The sequence below is a fragment of the Scardinius erythrophthalmus genome, assembly GCF_964197995.2.
Source record: "Scardinius erythrophthalmus genome assembly, chromosome: 9".
In the NCBI taxonomy this organism is placed as follows: Eukaryota; Metazoa; Chordata; class Actinopteri; order Cypriniformes; family Leuciscidae; genus Scardinius; species Scardinius erythrophthalmus.
In genome coordinates, this window is record NC_138229.1 from 45,217,262 (window position 1) to 45,237,707 (window position 20,446).

Below are 20,446 nucleotides of genomic sequence, written 5' to 3' on the forward strand. Positions count from 1 at the left end.
CAGGCACGAGTTCTCTCCATCTAGGCCCTTGCTCTACGGACCCAGGCCAGTGTATAACTCAGACACACTGTTGTGACTTCACAATTCTATGTGGGAATAATATTCTAGGTCCCTGGCTCTTTCGACCCAGCCCTACACATATAACTGAGTGGCCCTTGTGCTTCACTCTATACTTGCATATAATTTTAGACCCGATGTTCTGTTCTGTGATATTCAGATTACTCTGTTATAGTCCCGGGGCTCCCCGGACTCTCAGAGGAGTCACAGGCAAATAGCACGGCGTTTTAAATTGGGTTCCCACAGCGTTTGCAACGCAGTACAAGAGAACGTTCTCGTAAGGGAACGTACTTGATTACTTGCGTAACCTCGGTTCCCTTAGAGATAAGGGAATGAGTACTGCGTTGCCTTGCCGTGCTGTTTCACTTATATCAGGTGTTTCGCTTCAATTGATATAGACCTGTCATATGGCGAGTTTTCTCTCAATTTATACTCTCCTGCCGCATCTATTTCGGCGTGCTCAAGTCTGGCAGGGCACCAAGCGCTCCCATTGGATCGCGCACTCCTGCTCACTCGCCATAGGTTCGTGCAGTTGCCGCAGAACAGCCAATCAGCTCGCTTGTGCGAGCTATGATGCTCTTGCTGTGCAGCTGCAATGCGTTTTAAAATAAAGGCTTCAATATTCCCGAGAAAAGGAGTTTTCCCACAGCGTTTGCAACGCAATACTCGTTCCCTTATCTCTAAGGGAACCGAGGATACATAAGTAACTAAGTACGTTTTCAGTAATAAAAGCTATAATATTTTATTTTGCTCTTTCTGCATAAACATATTTTGAAATATTTAAAGTATGAAAAAATCTTAAGTATTATATCACTGTATTTCTGGCTATTCACATTCTCCTTTCTATAACACTTGTGTCTTATTCTAAATGGTTTTAATTTTGTGGAGTTTGGTTTGGTTTGCTGAGTGCTGATGCGGTTGCATGTGCATTAACTGTTAATGATGTCTAATGCATCTTTGTTTGGTGTTTCTGGAGTTAATTCAGACTATAAAAGAACGTGAGCAGCTCATAAACACCATCATCTCCTGATGAGCAGCGTCTTCAGTCTTCAGTCTGATTCCCGGTAAGATCATGTCGTCTCATGTGGGAATTATTGTGTCATTGTGTTTCAGCCTTTATTCAAATGTTAGCACATGTTGTTCAGCTTGTTGACTTTCTAGTGTGCTTGATTTTATTCAATATTTTATTCTTGTTATAACTGTAGCTTTAAGATGTGTGTTTTTACAGTGTGTGCAGTGAATGAAGAGCTCTTTAAACACGGCAGTGGAAACTTGTGAAACATCTGTCAGTCTGTGTGTTGCTCCACAAACTTCTGCTTTGACCTGCAGACGAAACACACAATCCTGTCAGTAACGTAAGTTCTTCAAGATTTATTCCTAGTTTAATAAACCATTGTACACTTGCAGCTGTGCTGGACTGAATATTCAGAACAACAGCATTCTTGCTTCTGTGATATTGTTCAAATGGAGGATTTCCAAACTTTAATCTTACATTTCACGTATTTCAAGCTTTCTAACATTACACACATCTCCTCTAAAGAACATGTAAAGCAAACTGAGGAAACTTTATTTCAACAATCACACAGAAACAAGTTATGTCATATATTTTCTCTAATGTTTTTAATAAAGTAGTAAATAGTAAATGAATGCATGTTTTTTAAACTAATGACTGGTTTGTTATTTTGTGTTGCCTGTCAAGATTTCATGAAACAATGGCAGAACAAAACGCCAGCAGCAACAGATCAAGTGATGTAGATTATTATATCAACGGATCAAGTGGAGTACATTATAATGACGATCAGATGAGGGAATTTCTTAAGTCTGCAGACCCATTAATTATCAGTATAATTTCAGCCATTGAGATTCCAATCATGATCTTAACTCTGTTTGCGTTGTGTGCTCTTATCAAATCTCATCGCTCCACTCCAGTGTTTGTTATTCATTTGATTCTTTCAGATCTCATTCAGATCATTTGTAGATTAACACACACAATCACAGAGTCAGAGGATGCCAAAATTACATATATGTATAGTTTGATTGTGGGTCTGTATTTTATGGCATGTGTTGCTTTTGAACGATATCTTCTGGTTTCTCATCCTATCTGGTACAGATCTCATCATTCACTAAAAGTCTGTTGTGGCGTTTCTGTGATCATCTGGTTTGTTCCTCTGATCATTGCAGTCATACTAAGCCCTCTGTTCCTACCAATCGGCTGTTTAATCTGATAATCATTCTGTGTTTTGTTGGCACGTGTCGCAGTCTTTCACGCGCAATATCACTTACTTCTCTACAGCGCAAGAAAATTTTGGGCAGTTTGTTCCTGGTGCTTCTGACTTACACTTTTCTCATTCTCCCCTTCATAATCAGTTTTACTGTAGGTTTTTTTTTCAGTCACAACAGTTTTACATTGTTTAATATATTGGGGATTTTGTCTAGTTATCTCCTGTTTCTGAACCCACTGGCTGACTGTGTATTGTACATGTTCTTGAGGCCTGATGTTGGAGGGTTAATGAAGTCTGTTCACTGCTGTTGTAGAACTGACACACATCAGAGTTCGACACACAGCCGGGACGAACACTCTCGAGACAGTAGTGCAGCGTTTGCCTGCTGTGTTTCAATGCAAAAGCCTGAGTCTCATTCACAGACCGCCTGCAGTTCAGTTTAAACATCTGCACTCAATAAATGAAGTCAATGTCATTCTTTTCACTGCACACACCCTTCCTTTCTGTGACATTTAGGGTTATTAGAGAGAACTCTTGATTCATAAAACTCAAAACTCAATTGGTCTGTTTGCGCTCCATTAAACACATACGGTAAACAGAGTTTTATTAAAGATGTATTGATGTGCCGTTGATGCTTCTGCTGACGTTCTGTATCAGCAGGACTTTATCATACGATGGAGAGGAGGGTTGTATAAAGCACGGTTTATTCTCATTAATTCCCCCAATAGACTGACAGATCAACAACATCAAGTAGTTTAATGTCATAGTCTTGCTTGTGTTCCTAATGCATGTACATTATACTCTTTTACCAAATAACTACTATTCACGCTATTATTCACAGCACTTGAATATCGTTAGTTTAACTTCTATTGTTCTCCTTATTTGTAAATCGCTTTGGATTAAAGCGTCTGCTAAATGATTCAATGTAAATGTATTAAAAAGATGGTTCACTCAAAAATGTAAAATGACATAATGTACATATGCCCTCATGTCGACCAAAAGCTGGATGACTTTCTTTGTTCTGTGGAACATAAAAGACAATATTTAGAGATTTCTTTGTCCATACATTAGAAGTCAGTGGAGAGTTTCGGGTGAACTATCCCTAAAAAGACTTGATTTAAAGTGCACAGAATATATTAGAAGAGTACTAAGTTTATATACACATATTAACCAGAGCTTGCATGGAAATCAGAAGAGAGTTATTTGTAATATAGTTGTGTCTTTATAGAAGTGTTTCATATCGAGTCAGAGACTGTCCTGTATTCTCTCTCTTCTATCATTAATATAATTAAAGAGCTCTCAGTTCTCCTGTATGAGGATATCACTGGATTCACACTCATATGCTGTGTTGATGATATACTGAGAGTAATTTAAATTCTGTTGCTTGTATATGAAAATAAATATGATAAACAATACACCCAAAGTACTTATTTAATTCCATTTGAAGACTTGTTTATCAATTTTTTATACTTTAAAGGGGTCATGAACTGGATTATTTTATTGTTTTATGATGTTTCCTGGGGTGCCCTTATATGTTTGTATGATTTTTACATCAAAAATTGTCATAATTTAGAAATAAAAGTCATTCTTCCTAGGCTGATTTTAGCTTCTGATTTGAACGCTCTGTTTGAAAGGGCGTATCTGTCTGAGACTTAAGTGTAAGCGCCCACTGCTGTGATTGGTTGTGAGACTTCAGTGTAAGCGCCCACTGCTGTGATTGGCTGTGAGACTTCAGTGTAAGCGCCCACTGCTCTGATTGGTTGTGAGACTTCAGTGTAAGCGCCCACTGCTGTGATTGGCTGTGATACTTTAGTGTAAATGCCCACTGCTCTGATTGGTTGTGAGACTTCAGTGTAAACGCCCACTGCTGTGATTGGCTGACATGTTTGCATATGAAATTGCTAGTATTAAAGGAGTAGTTCACTTTAAAATGAAAATTAGCCCATGATTTACTCACCCTCAAGCCATCCTAGGTGCATATAACTTTATTTTTTCAGACGAATACAATCAGAGTTATATTAATTGTTACGACCTGTGGCTCCAAAAGGCCGTAACAAAGGAAAGGGACACACAGAGCGGTTACTTTTAACACGAAATTTATTAACAACCAAAAGAACCGAAACTAAACCAAACAAGTGTAAAATGGCATCAGTCAGATCAGTAGTGTAAAGTACAATGTATGCATGAAATGGCATGGGACGTAATGCAATGTAAGCTAATGTGATGTATGTCTCCAGAAGTCACAACAACAAAACCCATAAAAGCAAAGCAAAAATAAACATGGAGCTCCGATGAACAAGCACGGGCTTCTTTTAAAGGACAGACTGATTAGAGCATCCAGGTGGAACCCCTCAGGAAATCAACGGGGCATTTCATACTGGATCGTCACACCCCTCCCCTTAAGACAGGGATTCTGTCAAGATCCCTGTAAACAAAGAGCAAAACGATTAATCACCAACAGGGGCACGGGACAAAGCATCCGCCACCACATTTTCTACCCCTCGGATATGCCGGATGTCAAGACTGTACGACTGCAGAAACAACGACCACCGAATAAGCCTTTGATTCGGGCACTGGAGGGAGTTCAGAAAGGTCAACGGGTTATGATCCGTATAGACAACAATTGGTCTGCTTGAATTCAGATAGACAGCAAAATGGATCAAAGCCCAAACAAGTGCCAGGGCCTCCTTCTCCACCACAGAGTAGTTGAGTTGGTAAGTGGTAAATTTCCGCGAGAAATAACTAACAGGGTGTACCACACCTACCGAGTCAGACTGCTGTAAAACAGCTCCCGCCCCCACCTGACTAGCATCCACCTGCAGGGAAAACGGCTTGTCAAAGCCAGGTGCAGCCAGCACAGGTGAAGAACATAGCAAAGCTTTTACATTTTCAAATGCCGCAGCACAATGGGAAGACCAGACAAACTTTACCTGCCCTTTCAATAGGTTGGTAAGGGGAGCTACCACGGTAGAAAAATTATGACAAAAAGAGCGATAGTAGCCCATTAAACCCAAAAACCTCATCAATTCTTTTTTAGTGACAGGTACAGGAAACTTTTGAATGGCCTGAACTTTTGCTTGTACAGGTCGAACCTCCCCATTTCCTACCACTTTCCCAAGGTAGGTCACGGTAGCCCGAGCAAACTCACATTTTGCCAGGTTAACAGTGAGCTTAGCCTCCGACAACCGCCTCAACACCGCACAAACTCGTTTAATATGAGTGTCCCAGCTATCACTAAAAACAACGAGATCGTCCAAATAGACTACACAACCCTCCAGTCCGGAAATTACCCGGTTCATAAGACGCTGAAACGTCACAGGGGCATTTCTTAAACCAAAACTCATAACCTTGTAGGAGTATAAACCCGTGGGAGTAACGAATGAGGAAATATCCTGAGCCCGCTTACTTAAAGGCACCTGCCAGTAACCCTTAAGCAAGTCAAACTTGCTCACAAATCTGGCCGAGCCCACCTGATCCACACAGTCCTCAACCCGAGGAAGTGGAAAACAATCGGGTTTAGTCAAACTATTGACTTTCCGGAAATCCGTGCAAAACCTCACTGACCCATCAACTTTCCTAACAAGGAGACAAGGGGATGCCCAATCTGAAAACGACTGTATCGCAATATCATTTTCCTGCATGTAGTTTATTTCTGCCTCCATAAGCTCTCGTTTATCTGGAGACACCCGATAAAAACGTTGCTTAATGGGTTTCGCCTCCCCAACGTCAATGTCATGCTCTATCCAATCTGTACGTGAGGGGGTATCTCCAAACAAATCAGGAAAATTCTGCAATAGTGAAACCAACTCTGCACGTTGAACCGGAGGTAAATGAGCAAGACCGGAGCTTAGTCTCTTCCAGGACTCAGAGTTATTTAACCGACCGCGCAACCTACCCTCATCAGGCTCAATATTCTCCTCACCCCCACCCACCAAGTTAGAGCTACCACGAAAAATTGATCCCACTGAAAGAATGGAATGAACCGGATCTAAATCCACTACATGAGTCTCGCCAATTTGATTTTCATAAAAAGGTTTCAACAGATTAACATGACACAATTTAGTGGATTTCCTCCGCCCTGGGGTACCGATCACATAATTCTCTTCACTCACTTTCCGCTGCATCACGTACGGACCATCGAATTTGGCTTCGAACGGAGAGCACACCAAAGGACGCAGAACCAAAACTTGATCTCCAGGCTCAAAAACACGACGCTCAACGGTACGATCAAATAAGCGTTTCATAATTTTTTGTTATTTTTCCAATTTCACTTTAGCCAACTCTCGCGCTTGAACCAATCGTTGTTTAAACCCGTAAACATAAGCCTCTAGATTTTTTGGAGAATCGGATATCTTAACCGGATTTTGGAGCACTGCCAAAAGTCCACGAACCTTATGACCAAACACAAGGTCATTGGGACTAAAGCCAGTGCTCTCCTGTACAACCTCTCGTGACGCCAGCATCAACCAGGGCAATCCCTCTTCCCAGTCTCGATCCAGCTGCACACAATACGACCGAAGAAGAGACTTTAAAGTCTGATGGAACCTCTCCAGTGCGCCTTGGCTTTGAGCATGGTATGCAGTCGCAAGGTGATGTTTTACATGCAGCTGTTTTAAAACCTGCTGAAACAAATGGGAAGTAAGATTAGTTCCCTGATCACTCTGGATAACCCTAGGAACACCAAAGATAGACATAAACTGAGATAACGCCTTTACGATTGAGCGGGAAGTGATCGTACGCAGTGGGTAAGCAGCAGGAAAACGAGTATTCAAACACATTATAGTCAACAAGTATTTACTACCTGACTTGGAAGATGGCAACGGGCCCACACAGTCCACAATAAGATGCTCAAAAGGGTCACCCACTGCCGGAATAGGGTGTAATGGAGCCAGTTTTAGTTTCTGATTAGGTTTACCGATCAACTGGCAAGTGTGACACTGTTTTATATAAGATGAAATGTCGCTTTTTGCTCGAGGCCAAAAAAAATACCTCAACACACGATCATAGGTCTTTCGTACTCCAGAATGACCAGACAAATCATGCGCAACTTCCAACAATGCCATTCGAAATTTTGTGGGAACCACTACTTGAATAATAGGGTCCCCAACAAAATCGTCCCCATGAGGAACCCACTTCCGCAATAACATACCATCTTTTACGAAATAACCTCGAGCGATGTTAGACACATGATCGTCTCGAACAGCACTGTTAAACAGCTCAGCCAAGGATAAATCCGAACGTTGCGCTTCTCCCATCTCCTCTGCAGACACAGGAAAGGACACAGCAGATAAATCAGGCATAGACAGAGAACTACCCAGTTGATTCAACATCATTCTTGGACTATCAACTACTTCCTTCGTCGTGCTTCGAGTCATTGCACGAGTTGTTACACCCACCGGATCTACATGTGAAGGGATCTGCGGAAACACATCATTGGATGAAACTATTGGTGACACAGGAGCATCCGGCCATACACGCCCCCCTGCTAACTCATTCCCCAAAATAAGATGAACGCCCTCGACCGGCAAAGCAGGACGCACTCCCAAAACAATATCACCATTCACCAAACTCGATGACAGTTTCACCCTATGAAGAGGAACGGTTAGTATACTCATACCCATCCCCCGGACTAACATGCTGTCACCCGTGTCAGACCGCGAAGAAAAAGGCAAAATAGACTCTAAAATGAATGAATCCATGGCTCCCGTGTCCCGCAAGATCTTGACCGGAACTTCCTCATTACTGCCCACAAGAGACACATAACCCTCTGTAAGGAAAGGAGAAAATACAGATAAACAGTCCGCATCCACTTTTTCCTTTACACACGTCTCAACGGTATTAGAAGCTAAAGCCACAAAAGCAGCTGGTTTAGGAACCTTAACGTCACGTTTAGCCTTCTCCTCAAGTAAAGGGCAATCAGCTTTCCAATGCCCTTCTTCACGACAATAATTACATGTCCTAAGCGGGTCAAACTTCCATGTAGGAAGGTAACTAGACCTAGGAGAAAAACTATTTAGAGATGTACTAGATCGAAGCATATTACCGTCTCCCCGCGAGCGCCCGTCAACAAAGCTACTTCTGTGAGAGAGTACATAATCGTCAGCCAACGCTGCCGCTTCCTCCGGTGAACTAACTTTACGCTCATTAATATAAGTGGCGATCATATCCGGGACAGACACTTTAAATTGTTCCAATATCATCAGTTGAACCAACTCATCAAAAGATGTAATATCAAGCGCAGTATACCAACGAGTAAAGTATTTTCTCAAATCCTGCACAAACTCCAAATGAGACTGCTTTTGTTCCCTCTTACATGCCCTGAACTGCTGACGATATGCTTCAGGCACACATTCATACGCCTTTAAGACCGCTGATTTAATTTGATCATAATCCTGACAATCTTCCTTACTCAACGCGGAAAAAACTAACTGTGCTTTTCCGGTCAACACACACTGCAACAATAACACTCGATTTTCTTCTGACCAGTCCTGTAGCTCAGCAATACGCTCAAAGAGAGTGAAAAATATATCAGGATCCTCCTCGTTGAATTTAGGAACAAGTTTCAAATTTGAATTCACTGCAAATGTAACTCGATCTTCCCTACCTTCCTTCAGAAGTCTTAACTTCATAACTTCAACCTCAATTTTCGCCTTCTCTAACTCCAACCTATCATGTTCAGAATGTTGTTTCAATCTTTCATGTTCCATTTGCAACAGCAACAATTCTTTTTGCTGCTCAAACGTCAATACAGATGGTGAATCGGACTGCATTTGTGCCGACATAACCAAATCTTTATCCAAACTCAGAATGTCCCTTTCACACAATTTTAACTTCAACTCAGCTTTAATACTTTCCTTGCGTTTTTTATCAACGACATCTATTTCATAATGGTCAGCAATTCTTAACAGCTGTTCCTTCGTACATTTTCCTAGCAATGTATACGAAGGAGATTCTAGAAATGCATTAATATCCGCCATCAGAAAAACAAACAGACCAATAAAAAAGCCAGAAGTGCAATCAAATACTCGGAGCATTCCCCACTAACTTTCCTCAGCGCGAGAGAGAGAGAGAAAAAAAAAAAAACCTATCTATCCTTATCCCTGGTCTTCATGCGGTTACAGGCGGGGGGTATTTATGCACTTCAACCCAGTGGGTGAAAAATGCTACCGGTCAGACCAGCGACACCTTCAACACCCTGGATGTGCTCCCGAGTCAACTGCTACTACCCGCTTTCTCCGCAACACTACCAAAACAAAAAATAACCAACATGTCTCAAAGGAAACATGCTGCTATACCTCACCGGGGAAAACTCCAAACTAGAAGAACCATATTGCACTGTCAACTTACCAGTCGATGAGCTTCCACGCAACAACCAAACAATTCTCCACACGTGTGTCCCGTTCCGCGAAAATGACGTCACAAGTTCAAATGAGATTTCCTCTCCCAAACGCTAACCATTGATTACGCCAAATTCCGAAAGACGCTAGCACGAACAAATACCAAATGGACGAGCCCCCATTTGTTACGACCTGTGGCTCCAAAAGGCCGTAACAAAGGAAAGGGACACACAGAGCGGTTACTTTTAACACGAAATTTATTAACAACCAAAAGAACCGAAACTAAACCAAACAAGTGTAAAATGGCATCAGTCAGATCAGTAGTGTAAAGTACAATGTATGCATGAAATGGCATGGGACGTAATGCAATGTAAGCTAATGTGATGTATGTCTCCAGAAGTCACAACAACAAAACCCATAAAAGCAAAGCAAAAATAAACATGGAGCTCCGATGAACAAGCACGGGCTTCTTTTAAAGGACAGACTGATTAGAGCATCCAGGTGGAACCCCTCAGGAAATCAACGGGGCGTTTCATACTGGATCGTCACATAATAAACACCCTCATGCTTCTGAGCTTTATAATGGAGTGGATTGCAAAGTGCATCCATTCATCATAAATGAACTCCACATGGCACCGGTGGGTTAATAAAGACCTTCTGAAGCAAAGAGATACGTTTGTGTAAGAAAAGTATTCATATTTAAAACGTTATAAAGTAAAATAACTAGCTTTTGGCCAATCTCCGCTCTAATTCACACACACCTCTCTCTCTCTTTCCGTGGGTCTATGGAATTGTCAGTCAGCAGTCAATAAAGCTGACTTCATTCCAGCCTTTGCATCACAGTCTACTCTAAGTATCTTCAGCTTAACTGAGACCTGGATTCGTCCATAAGACTCAGCAACCCCCGCTGCTCTCTCTAGCAACTTCTCTTTCTCTCACTCCCCTCGCCAGTCTGAGAGGGGTGGGGGTACAGGGCTTCTCATTTCTAACAATTGGAAATACTCATACTTCTCTAAGCATTAACAACTCATTTGAATATCATGCAATTACACTTACAACTCCCAGTAAGATCCATATTGTAGTCATATATCGCCCCCAGGTCAACTGGGAAGCTTCGTAGAGGAGCTGGATGTGCTGCTCTCCTCTCTCCCTGAGGACGGCACCCCACTGGTAGTCTTTGGTGATTTCAACATTCATCTAGAGAAGCCGTATGCAACAGACTTCATCTCTCTCCTTTTCGATCTCAAACAACTCATCACCACAGGTACTCACAAATCAGGCAACCAACTGGACCTGGTTTACACACGCAACTGCAGCACAGACAACATCTTGGTGAAACCTCTACATGTTTCAGATAATTTCCTCTCTCCTCCAGGCCTGCACGCGCTACTCCCTCTAACTCCTGGTTGTCTGAGGTTCTTCGTGAACACCGGACCGAACTCAGGGCAGCGGAGAGGAAAAGGTGCAAATCAAAAGACACATCTGACCTGGGTATGTATCAATCTCTGCTCTCTTCATTTTCTGTTGATGTTCATGCTGCAAAATCTTCATACTTCCACAACAAGATCAACAGCTCCTTTAACACACGATCACTTTTCAAGACATTCAACTCTCTCCTCTGTCCACCTCCACCACCACCCACCTCATCTTTAACTGCTGGTGATTTTGCTAACTTCTTCACCAACAAAACAACAGCTATCAGCAGTCAGTTCTCAGCTCCACACACACAGGAACCCAGACCAACCACACCCACAGCCAATAAACTTCTCTCCTCCTTTTCTCTGCTAACCGAGGAAGAAGTATCTAAACTTCTCCTCTCCAGTCATCCTACCACTGCATCACTGTCGGTCACAGAAGCCCTACGGATCGCAAAAGCTCCTTCCATATCTTCAGTTCTCATTCTCCTGGATTTGTCTGCTGCCTTCGACACTGTGAATCATCAGATCCTTCTGTCCAGCCTCTCATCTCTGGGCAGGTACTCCTCTCCACTGGTTTGAGTCCTATCTCACAGGTAGGTCCTTCAGGGTCGCATGGAGAGGCAAGGTATCCAAAGCTCATCAACTGACCACAGGTGTTCCCCAGGGTTCAGTGCTGGGACCCCTCCTCTTCTCCATCTACACCACATCACTGGGACACATCATACAGGCACATGGTTTCTCTTACCATTGCCATGCTGATGACACACAGCTCTTCCTCTCATTTCAACCAGATGATCCCACAGTAGCTGCACGGGTCTCAAGCTGTCTGGCGGACATCTCGACATGGATGAAGGAACATCACCTGCAGCTCAATTTAAGCTATCCAGCTAGATTCACCATCAATCACCCCATCAAGTTCGGTCAGAAATCTTGGAGTGATATTGGAATGCCCTGCTGACCTTCACAGATCACATTTCAAAGACAGCCCGATCATGCAGGTTTGCACTGCACAACATCAGGAAGATCAGGCCTTTCCTAACTAAGCATGCAACACAACTTCTCGTCCAGGCCCTGGTCATTTCTAGGCTTGACTACTGCAATGCTCTTCTGGCCGGACTTCCAGCATGTGCAAATAAACCTCTACAAATGATTCAGAACACTGCAGCTCGTCTTGTCTTCAATGAGCCAAAGAGAACCCACGTCACTCCTCTGTTCATCTCACTGCACTAGCTACCTCTCGCTGCTCGCATCAAGTTCAAGGCATTGACGCTTGCTTACAGATCTATCACAGGCTCAGCTCCCTCCTACCTTCACTCACTCCTACGAGTCTACATCCCTACCAGAAGCCTACGATCGGTCAACGAGCGACGCCTCGTGGTTCCATCACAGAAAGCAACAAAATCACTTTCCAGAACACTCTCATTCACAGTTCCCTGCTGGTGGAACGCTTTCCCCACCCTCATCCGGAATGCAGAATCCCTGACAACATTCAAAAGACAACTGAAAACCTATCTCTTCCATGAGCAGTTAAAGGGATACTCCACTTTTTTTTTAAAATAGGCTCATTTTACAAGTCCCCCAGAGTTAAATGGTAAAACAGAGTTTTACCGTTTTCGAATCCATTCAGCCGAACTCCGGGTCTGGCGGTACCACTTTTAGCATAGCTTAGCATAGATCATTGAATCGGACAGGACCATTAGCATCTCTCTCAAAAAATGACCAAAGAATTTCGATATTTTTCCTATTTAACTCTTCCGAATCGCCGATCACGCCGGCGTGATCAAATCACATGACCAGTTTAAGACGTCGAAGCATAAAAACAAAGTCACGTTGAGCGCTGCTGTCCACTTCTGTCGAAAGTGCTGGCTTGAAACTCTATTTTACTTTTTGTTTTGTGTTGATAGACCAAGTAAAAACGGAGATATGATAATTTAAACTTTATATAAAACAATATTGAAAATATTGACGCGTTCGTAAAGGAACGCAAGATGGGATGCGACAGGCGTTGCATTTATTCTCATAACTTCGTCGGTTTTTGTCATAAAACAAAACGGAGAAAAATGTGTGAATCTGCTGACTCTGCTCTTCAGGCTGCACATTTTAGGGAGTGGAGGAGGAGCCAACTGAGCAAAGAAGTGAAATTGAAAGGCGCCCGCGGGAGTCGGGAGATTGACGGAGTAGACAGAGAGACATATATATGGAAAGAGAGAGAGAGAGATATTATTGCTAGTTTTTGGAAAAGTTTGAATAGATTTTGAGAGTAGTTTAGGAGTAGTGTAGATATTTTAGGTAGTTTTTTGTGGAAGGAAAATGAAGCGAATGTCTTTGGTCTCATTGTTGACAGAAACTGTTTTGAGGAGTGGCACAGATTAAAAAAAAAAAACTCACCTGATATTCGTTGTAAATAGTTGTATATATAGTTTGATTTTGTGTTCATTTTACCTTTTGTATAGTATATTTGCACTTTTTAGGAACCCCTCTTACTCAAGGAAGGAAAGCCCTGTAATGTAGCTGTCTGTGTAATTGTACATGAAGTGTTTTGTAGAGTTTCTAAGCAAAAAAGAAAAGAAAAAAACGGCTATTGCCACACCTGCTTTTTGCTGTATATAGTTAGATTTTATCTCAATTTTACCTTTTTTATGTTGTATTTGCACTAATTGGGAACCCTCATACTCTGGGAATGCAAGACCTTAAATATAGCTCTCTGTATAATTGTGTGCATAAACTTTTAAAAAGTGGCAAAGCTAAAAAGAGAAAAAAAAAGCCTATGGCTACACTCGCTTTTTTTTTGTAAATCATATTTTTTTTGTATATAGCTTGATTATATCTGAATTTTACCTGTATATGTTGACATTTACAACTTGTGTTTACATTTTAAACCTTTTAAAATGCTTCATTGAGCATGTTTGTGTTTTTTGTAGTAAAAAAACTACAAATTTTCTATTCGGATTTTGTGTGATTTTGGGTCCAGTATGTTGATACAGTACATAAAAGTGAAAAAATAATTGTCTGTTCATATAGGTGATGTTGTGCTGAAAAAAAAACAATGTTACCAATGTTGTTTGGTAAAAAATACCAAACATTTGTATGGTAAACATTTGTTTATGTCGCAAAATAGAAAAAATAAAAAGTACTCAAAAACGGCCAAAATAGCCCAAGACTCAGAAGAGTTAAACCTTGACTCTTCTGTAGTTACATCGTGTACTAAGACCGACGGAAAATGAAAAGTTGCGATACCATGAGTCCAGCAGGCGTAAGGATATGACGCAGCGCCTGAAAATAGTCCCCAGCTCGGTAACTTCCAACGTTTAGAGTTTGTCTAACCTATTAGACCTATTTTCAGGCGCTGCGTCATATCATTACGCCTGCTGGACTCATGGTACGGCAGCAAAGTTTCTTGATTATTACGCAGGAATGAGAGTATAGTTCCTAGCCATATCAGCCTAGAAAATCGCAACTTTACATTTTCTGTCGGTCTTAGTACACTGAAAAAAATGTTATGTTGAATTTACTTAATTTTATTACGTCAAGGGGTTGCACGAAATAAATTTATCTAAATCCAGATATATATTTTAAGTTGAGTGTACTTATATTTTGTAAATTGGTTGTACTTATATTTTATAAGTAATTTCAGATTAATAATATTCATAATTTTAGCTAAACTATTTTAAGTTGAATTTACTCAATTTTTTCAAGAACCAGCCTGTGAATCTCAACAATGGTGACAATTATAAAGCATGTTGCAGTGAATTCTGGGTGCCACCAATCAAAACTCATTCATTGCTCCCACTATGCATTGCTGCATGAATAAATAATGAGCTTATGCTCGAAGGTGATCTGTATCAGGTCAGATGATTGTGTAACAATGATTATGTTAAACACAACCAATACCATCAGATCTCCTTACACATTAGTTCAATTGACTGTTACAACTCACGTGCAGTCGTCAAACAAAGTGTTAAGTTAATGGTTTCAGGGTAAAGAGCCCAACTTAAACACCCACTGATTCCCATGATGGTAACTTAAAATTATGGTTGTAACTTAAAGCTGCCGTCGGCAACATTTTTTTTAATCATATTCAGTGTAATCGACACTATAATCCGACAGAACAACATTAATAAGGTGGTTTTAGAAAAAAACCCGAGCTTCTAACTCCACCTGGAGCGTGTTATTTGTTTTGCAAAAATCCACCGCTCCCGCTTCATCAGGTCCAATCAGCGCAGGGGGGGTGTGAGATCTGACTGTCAATCACAGGTCGTGCACACGCCACAGATCCCGTTACCCCCTCGTGCACGTTACAATCACATGCACACGCCTGAAGTTCGCGCAGTAAGGAAGAGAGATGGCGGAAAAGATTCCAATTCCTCGGTTAACCTCAAGAGCTAGGAGGTCAGAGCTTGCAACATTTCTTTACGACAGGTAATTGTGCTTTATCAACCATTTACTTTATAAGTACTCCATGGTGTTGATCGATGCTGATGAGAAGGGCGCGTTCACCGAAAATCTGGTGCACGCACTGACCAGCACAAACTCGATGGGAGGGTATTAGTTGATAGTGGGGGAGGGGCATGAGAGAAGTCCACTCAATCTTCCAGGGTTGCCGACGGCAGCTTTAAAATTACGGTTGTAACATTACAGTTTTCTCCTTCAGTGATTCTGCTTGTTACCATCAGGTTTCTCAAATGTTGGCAATAAAAAATAAAGAGTTAATTCATTTTTTAATTCATCTTTGACGTCTGTCTGTTATACAGATATTATTACTCAATTCTAATGTGTTAAATTTAATTAATAATATTGCTTGTAATCTGCACAATTTTATTGAGTAGATATAGCGTATTCATTTTACAGTGAATATGGACATTAAATTAAACTTATTTTTTTCTAATTACTTTTAATTGAATGAAATTAACTTGTTTTAAACAAGAGCAGTGAATTTGAAAATTAATAATAAAAAATAAGTAGGATTAAATAACACATTATATTCAGTGAAATTAACCAGATAAAAACATGTAACATTTACAAGGGGTCAGAATCATTTTTTTCAGTGTACACAATGTAACTACAGAAGAGTCAAGTTTTAAATAGGAAAAATATAGAAATTCTTTGGTCATTTTTTTGACATAGATGCTAATGGTCCTGTCCGATTCAATGATCTATGCTAAGTTATGCTAAAAGTGGTACTGACAGACCCGGAGATCGGCTGAATGAATTCAAAAATGGTAAAACTCAACTGTTTAACTCTGGGGGAGTTGTAAAATGAGCCTATTTCCAAAAAAAGTGGAGTATACCTTAAACCTTATATAAAAAAAAAATTCAAAAACTTTTCTTTTAATCCTCCTTTGTCTGGCTTATGCTACTCTGAGCAATGCCTGAACTTTGTATTTTGAGCACTTCTTGCGTTGTTTTCGCCTCTTCACAATGACTCGCTTAATTTAGTCCTCATTTGTAAGTCGCTTTGGACAAAGGCGTCTGCTAAATGACTATGTAAATGTGTAAATGCAATTCATCCCAAAGTTGTTCTATCAGGTTGAAGTCAGGACTCTGTGCAGGCCAGTCCAGTTCCTCCACACCAAACTCCTCATCCATGTCTATATGGTCCTGCTTTGTGCACTGGTGCGCAGTCATGTTGGATCAGGAACATCCCCAAACTCTTCCCACGAAGTTGGGAGCATGACATTGTCCAAAATGTCTTGGTATGCTATTTCTTTCACTGGAACTAAGGGCTCAAGCCCAACCCCTGAAAAACAACCCCACACCATAATAACACCAACACACCATAACCCCTCCACCAAATTTTACACTTGGCACAATGCAGTCAGGCAAGTACCGTTCTCCTGGAAACCGCCAAACCCACACTTGTCCATCGGATTGCCAGGCAGAGAAGCGTGAATCGTCACTCCAGAGAACGCGTCTCCACTGCTCTAGAGTCCAGTGGTGGCATGCTTTACACCACTGCATCCCATGCTTTTCATTGCACTTGGTGATGTAAGGCTTGGATGCAGCTGCTCGGCCATGGAAACCCATACCATGAAGCTCTACGTGTTCTTGAGCTAATCTGAAGGCCACACGAAGTTTGGAGGTTTGTAGCAGTTGACTCTGAAGAAAGTTGGCGACTTCATGCGCGGACTCACTTTGTTATAATACCTCTAACAGTTGTCCGTGGAATATGTAGTAGAGAGGACATTTCACGAATGGACTTATTGCAACCGATCACAGTCCCACGCTTGAGTACACTGAGCTCCTGAGAGCGACCCGTTCTTTCACAGATGTGTGTAGAAGCGTCTGCATGCCTCGTGCTTGATTTATACAACTGTGGCCATGGAAGTGATTGGAACACCTGAACTCAATGATTTGAAGGGGTGTCCCAATACTTTTGGTAATATAGTGTATACTTACTGTATGTGGATTATATATATATATATATTAGAGATGCGCGGATGGGCTATTATTTCATCCGCAACCGCATCACAAAACTCATCATCCGTCCGCCATCCATCCGCACCAACGTTTTTGACCAATTTTCAAAACCGCACCCGCCCGCCATCCGCTGATTGCTGTATACATAATATTTTTCATTTGATTGGTTCAACCGCCCGCCACCCGCCCGAATTGAATTAAAATATTATTTTTCGTCACGTCATCCGCCCGATCCGCGGTTTATCCGCGGAGTCCGCGGCTGTAACCGCCAACCGCGCATCTCTAATATATATATATATATATATATATATATATATATATATATATATATATATATATATACATACACACTACCTGTCAAAAGTTTTAGATCGGTAACATTTTTAATGTTTTTAAAAGAAGTATCTTCTGCTCACCAAGGCTGCATTTATTTGATTAAAAATACAAACAAAAACAGTAATATTGTGAAATATTATTGTAATGTAAATCATCTGTTTTCTATGTGAATATACAGTAAAGTGTAATTTATTCCTGTGATCAAAGCTGTATTTTCAGCATCATTACTCCAGTCTTCAGTGTCACATGATCCTTCAGAAATCACTCTAATATGAGGATCTGATGATCAAGAAACATTTATGATTATTATCAGTGTTGAAAACAGTTATTTACATTTTTATTTCATGATGCTATGATGAATAGAAAGTTCAAATGAACAGCATTTATCTGAAATGGAAAGCTTTTGTAACATTAAACACTACCGTTCAAAAGTTTGGGGTCAGTAAGAATTTTTATTTTTGGGGAAAAGAAATAAAATAAATCAATACTTTTATTCATCGAGAAGGAGTTAAACTGATCAAAAGTTACAGTAAAGACATTTATGATGTTAGAAAACATTCTATTTTAAATAAATGCTGTTCTTTTGAACTTTGTATTCATCAAATAATTAAAAAAAAAATTGTACACAACTGTTTTCAACATTGAAAATAATAGTGAATGTTTTTTTGAGCATAAAATCATATATATCAATCTATCAATCAATCTATCTATCTATCTATCTATCTATCTATCTATCTATCTATCTATCTATATCCCATAGCCCTGTGGAGGAGTTATCAATCTCTGGTTAGAGACTGTGGTCAGGTTCATTTTTCAAAAACACAGGTTGTTGGCTTCAGCTGATAAAGTAGGACAGCCTCCTGGTACAGGGGTTGACACTGGTCCTCCTGAAAGTAGCAGGCTAGGGCCCAATGGGTCTGGGCCGCACTCCCTGAAAGACTCCTCTGAGTCGGGCTGTGGTGTCCAGGCCTTGAGCTGGTGTTGGGGCAAGTCCTTCGTGTAAAACCACAAAGGTGCTTCCTCACTGACCATGAAGCTTGGACAGTAGCCGTGGGGTGTAGTGCTACTGACAGCCTTTAACTCTGAGTTTTGTGTTTTGTGCTTGTGCGTCCCATGCCTCCGGGCTGCTGTCCCTTCAGACGAAGAAGAGGATGACTTGTTCTCTAGGTGTCCCTCTTTTACTTCCTGGTCGCACTAGCGGTCACGCTGAGGCGTTCCCCAGGGTCATCGACAGTGTCCCGTTCCCTGTTCTCAGGGAACAAGGGTTACAGTCGTAACCCGAGACGTTTTGTGTGTAGTTTTAAGAAATGGAGCTATAGTTTCAGAAACTGTAAGCAATTTGAAAAAACTGTAAAAGATCTCAAGACTCATATGGCTCATAAGCTGTTTTTATCAAAACATCAAGACTTGAACTTCAAGTTGATGTTGTCATAGGGTAACTTTGGTGAACTTTGGAAAAGAGTTGGTTACAAAAAGCTTTGAAGAGCAAACAGTTCAGTGCCCGGTTGCATAAAGCACCTTAAGTGTAATTTTCCCTTAAGTTCGCCCTTATGTTTCCCTTAAACCTAAGGGTGTTGCAGAAAAAAACCCTTAAGTGTTACTTACAGGGATTAAAGTGAAAAAAATTCTTCTGACTGAAATTTTTTTTTTAGGCCAAGTCATATTCCTTTAACTTTTTAAATAGTCGAGACCAATAGCGTTTTAAGGGGAGACGTTTTAAACCGCTTTAATATTGCCAGTAGGCGTATTTTAAAAGCTATATTTTAATCTATGAAAACCAGGCATGGAACATACTAATATAATTAATAATTTGCATATATATATATGCAAATTATAACACGTTTACACAAAATTTGTTAACACACAAGTAAGTTACTTTTCCCCTTTACTTAACATAAATTGCAAGAATATGACTAATAGTAAAGACTAGTACTAATAAATACAGTGCTATGCATAAGTTTAGACACCCATGCTAAAGTTGACTAAAAAGAGGAATAAAAAATCATCTTTTGGAAATTGAACTTAAAGGTATAGCGGAGGATCTTTCCGAATTTTAGATAAGTCCCGCCCTCTCCACTTTTTGAAAAGTTTGATTGATTCACCAGAATGATTGACAATTAGGAGGACCAATAGTATAGGGTATCCACCCGGAAGTAAAAAGATCCTCCGCTATACCTTTAATGCCTTAATTTAAAAAAAATAGGAAAAATCCAACCTTTAAGGACACCAATTTTCTTTGTGAATGAATAATGTATCGTAAATAAATAAATGTTCTTCACCCCTATGTTAAATTCCCATAGAGGGAATTAAAGAATTTTATTTTTAAGTATTTTTTTTATTTATTTTTTAGGATACTATGAATCCTGATAAAGTTCCCTTGGCCTTTGGGATTAAAATAGCCCCACATCATCACATAGCCTTCACCATACCTAGAGATACTTTCCATAAGATCATCTCTCAATGCAAATCAAACTAGCTATTAGGCTAACTGAAATAAAACCATGCCAATCTCTAGGTATGGTGAAGGCTATGTGATGATGTGGGGCTATTTTCATTCCAAAGGCCAAGGGAACTTTATCAGAATGTATAGTATCCTGGATCCATGAAGTAACTGGCCTTTAAAAATAAAAATCTGCCTGCCTCTATATGAATTTAACAT

At 40.6% G+C, this 20,446-nt stretch overlaps 1 protein-coding gene across 4 annotated transcripts in view; it reads right to left on the bottom strand.

Annotated features, from left to right (window-relative positions):
* LOC308695281 (transcriptional adapter 1) overlaps nt 1–20,446 on the bottom strand; it is a 65,011-nt gene that overhangs the window by 14,871 nt on the left and 29,694 nt on the right. The window contains exon 10 of one of the 4 annotated variants that reach the window (XR_014030681.1): nt 1,284–1,380. The exons of 1 other annotated variant lie outside the window; for it this stretch is intronic. The gene's annotated coding sequence lies outside the window, so the exon portion shown is untranslated. Of the gene's footprint in view, nt 1–947; nt 1,381–4,444; nt 4,705–20,446 lie in introns of those variants that run through there. 2 more of the 4 variants (XM_081373373.1, XM_081373374.1) reach the window with 2 other exon arrangements.